The sequence below is a fragment of the Hippocampus comes genome, unplaced genomic scaffold (genome assembly GCF_001891065.2).
Source record: "Hippocampus comes isolate QL1 unplaced genomic scaffold, H_comes_QL1_v1.1 scaffold60, whole genome shotgun sequence".
NCBI classification, from domain to species: domain Eukaryota; kingdom Metazoa; phylum Chordata; class Actinopteri; order Syngnathiformes; family Syngnathidae; genus Hippocampus; species Hippocampus comes.
The window spans coordinates 1,349,210-1,353,253 of NW_017805483.1; the positions used below are offsets into that span (position 1 = coordinate 1,349,210).

Sequence of the window (4,044 nt, forward strand, 5' to 3'; positions counted from 1 at the left end):
TTAAGTTTCCCTTATGAGAAAATCTTTGGCCACAGTCGGTGCATGCAAAAGGTTTCTCACCAGTGTGTATTCTTTTATGAACAGTTAAGTTTCCCTTTTGAGAGAATCTTTGTCCACAATATGTGCAGGCAAAAGGTTTCTCACCAGTGTGTGTTTTTGTGTGTATTTCTACGCTTCGCTTCATAGAGAATCTTTGCCCACAGTGGGTGCATGCAAAAGGTTTCTCACCAGTGTGAATTCTTTTATGACCATTTAAGGATCCCTTTTCAGAGAATCTTTGTCCACAAACTGTGCAGGCAAAAGGTTTCGCACCCGTGTAGGTTCTTGTATGACTTTTTAATGTTTCCTTCCGGGAGAAGCTTTGATCACACAATGAACAGGCAAAAGGTTTCTCAAATGTGTGTATTCTCGTGTGTGTTTTTACGCTTGCCTTCAGAGAGAATCTTAGGCCACAAATTGAACAAGAAAAAGGATTCTCACCAGTGTGAGTTCTCATATGTCTTTTCAAAAAAACTCCTCCAAGGAAACGTCTTCCCACACCGAGAACAGTTCCAGGGTTTATTGTCAGTGTGACATGTCAGATCACCATCAGATTCTTCATCCTTCTCCTCCAACTCATCATCATCATCAATGCTTGATGATGTGTTGTCACGAACTTTCATGCAAGGGTGCTCTTGCTCCTCCTTTTTTTTAATGTCAGGGGCCTGCTGCTCCTCTTCCTCTTTAAAGTAGGAGACCTCTTTTTTTCTCCTCTTCCTCTTTAATATCAGAGGGCTCTGCACCCAGCCGGTCGGGACAAACATCTTCGCTGATGTCTGAAAGAAACAAGAAGACAAACGTGTGGAATTACAGTGTATATTTACCATGAAGGTGATGAGAAGAGCCAGATAAATCAATCAACCAAACCTCATTGACATAGCATTTTTCATCGAAAAAAGTGCAACTCAAAATTGCTGTGCAATTATTCATTCATTCATTTTCCGATTCGCTTTATCCTCAAAAGGGTTGTGGGGGTGCTGGAGCCTATCCCAGTCGTCTTTGGGCAGTAGGCAGGGGACACCCTAAACCAGTTGCCAGCCAGTCGCAGGGCACACAGAGACGAACAACCAATCCTGCTCACACTCACTCCTCGGGACAATTTGGAGTCTTCAATCAGCCTGCCATGCATGTTTTTGGAATGTGGGAGTAAACCGGAGTACCCGAAGAAAACCCACGCAAGCCTGGGGAGAACATGCAAACTCCACACAGTGAGGCAGGAACGGGGGTGAAAGCTCATTCATCCATTCATTCATTCATGAATGAAGCGGATCGGAAAATGAATGAAAGGATTGAAGCTGTGCAAATAAAACATCAAAATTCCAACATAAAAAGCCCCCCCCCAAACGTACACAGATACATTTCACAAGATGCCTATGCACTTGTGGTGCGCGCACACACACATATCACAAGATGCCTATGCACTCGTGGTGCACACACACACGCACACACACACACACACACACACACACACACGCACACACACGCACACAATGGGTTTCCCTGTCGGACCAAATACTAAAGAGATGGCTTGGCACAGAGCCATGAGGAAAAGAATACCTAAGGGCACGTCGATGAATTTTATTAAAAAGAGATGGGTTGGCACAGAGCCATGAGGAAAAGAATACCTAAGGGAAGATAATCCACAATGACAAGAATGACAGCTGTTAGTTATCCCAAAATCAGACCTGGTCTTGGGCACACAAGTCCACGCCAAGTATCCAGCCAGACTACTTTCATTCAGATTTGAACGCGCAAGTATGTTCACAACAATAGAGTACAGCATTAGTATCGTGTACTGTATTTTTATGTGAATTGTTCCGTGTCTTCGGGGGGAAAAAGAGTAAATTTTGAGTTGTTATGTTGGCTTCATTCTTTCCGGAATATCCTTTGATCAGACCTGGCAGCTTTTGTTTCCTCTCACTCACTCTCTCTAACTTGACCTCCCCTCACGCACCACACAAGACAGCATTGCTCAGCTGATGTTGTGCAACAAGTGGTGTGGTTGGATACCTGGATGGCCCAGTATCCCGAGAACTGGTCTGGTTCAGCGAAAACTAATACTGTATTGATTTTTTTGTTTTTTTAAATCAGGCGAAAAGGTCAACATGTCAGATTTCAGAGGCCTTATACTTTGAAAGGAAACATCAGCTCTGAATTAAAGTCGTCTGGTTGGCTACCTGGGGTGGTCTCGTTTGCCCTACACTTGGTCTGGGTTTCGGACAACTGAAATTTATTTTTTAATTATTTTTTTTTGAATCGGGTGAAATTTTATTCATTGATGTAAAGTTAACATTGACTTTTTTGTATCTAAACTTCAGAACGCTTCTTGGTACTTCTGAGTTTTCATTCTCCCTGGGTGAATTTATGATTGTCTGACCACCAAGAAATTATTTTGAATACAAACCACTGACGTGCTTGCATTACTTAACTTTTATTTTGAAGGTCGCCAATGCCTCTCGAGAGTAGGAACAATCGCTGTGGCGGCTAGCTTGTCTTCAACTCTGCGAGTGGAGGGTCCGAGGTTGGCCTGTCCGCAGCATGAAATCAACCCCCTCCCAGAAAAAAAAAAAGAAAATTTCCAAAAAGTAAAAACGTAGTATTCATGGTGTGTGTCCTGCGTCGAGGTTAAGGCGCATTTGGCTGTAATTCAAGAAAAAAGTTCGGTTACTTTTCATTTTAATAATTTTTTGAAACGAAGAAGCCATGTTGTCGTTGGCGTGCGGGGGTGCAGCGTCAGCTCGAGAACAACGCTGTACGGCAAAACCTTTGGGACAAATTTAGAGGCAACAAGAGGTTCGACTAGTCAATCATAATATTGGAAGAATTTACCCGTTTTTGAATAGTCAAGCATGATTCTGATTTTAGTTTTCTATGGCCCTTGTCTAATTGCAAAGTTTTTTTATCCGAATATTTTGTGGAACAATTGATAACTCAAATGTGTTCAAGAGCTCTGTGGCATAAGTGTCAAACTCCGGTCCTGGAGGACTGCTATCCTGCATGTTTTCCAAGTCTCCCTGTTGCAACACACCTGATCCAAATGAACAGGTTCGATGTCAGGCTTCCGCAGAGCTTGCTGATGATCTGGTCATTTGAATCAGGTGTGTTGCAACAGGGAGACTTGGAAAACATGCAGGATAGCAGCCCTCCAGGACCGGAGTTTGACACTTATGCCACAGAGCTCTTGAACACATTTGAGTTATCAATTGTTCCACAAAATATTCGGATAAAAAAACTTTGCAATTAGACAAGGGCCATAGAAAACTAAAATCAGAATCATGCTTGACTATTCAAAAACGGGTAAATTCTTCCAATATTATGATTGACTAGTCGAACCTCTTGTTGCCTCTAAATTTGTCCCAAAGGTTTTGCCGTACAGCGTTGTTCTCGAGCTGACGCTGCACCCCCGCACGCCAACGACAACATGGCTTCCTCGTTCAAAAAAATTATTAAAATGAAAAGTAACCGAACTTTTTTCTTGAATTACAGCCAAATGCGCCTTAACCTCGACGCAGGACACACACCATGAATACTACGTTTTTACGTTTTGGAAATTTTCTTTTTTTTTTCTGGGAGGGGGTTGATTTCATGCTGCGGACAGGCCAACCTCGGACCCTCCACTCGCAGAGTTGAAGTCAAGCTAGCCGCCACAGAGATTGTTCATACTCTCGAGAGGCATTGGCGACCTTCAAAATAAAAGTTAAGTAATGCAAGCACGTCAGTGGTTTGTATTCAAAATAATTTCTTGGTGGTCAGACAATCATAAATTCACCCAGGGAGAATGAAAACTCAGAAGTACCAAGAAGCGTTCTGAAGTTTAGATACAAAAAAGTCAATGTTAACTTTACATCAATGAATAAAATTTCACCCGATTCAAAAAAAAAAAAAAAAAAAAAAAAAACTTTCAAATTTCCCCCCCCCCAGTCACGGAGCCACGTTGGCCTTTACGTGCAAAACTTCTCACGGTCTTCGGCGACTCACCAATAATCACTTCCCTCATCTCATGAT

General features: G+C 42.4%; 1 long non-coding RNA gene across 1 annotated transcript in view; it reads right to left on the reverse strand.

Annotated features, from left to right (window-relative positions):
• Positions 1–256: 256 nt before the first annotated feature.
• LOC109519478 (uncharacterized) overlaps positions 257–4,044 on the reverse strand; it is a 6,690-nt gene continuing 2,902 nt past the window's right edge. Inside the window, exon 2 of the long non-coding RNA XR_002168973.1 lies at positions 257–815. This is a non-coding gene — a long non-coding RNA (uncharacterized LOC109519478). The remainder of the gene's footprint in view (positions 816–4,044) is intronic.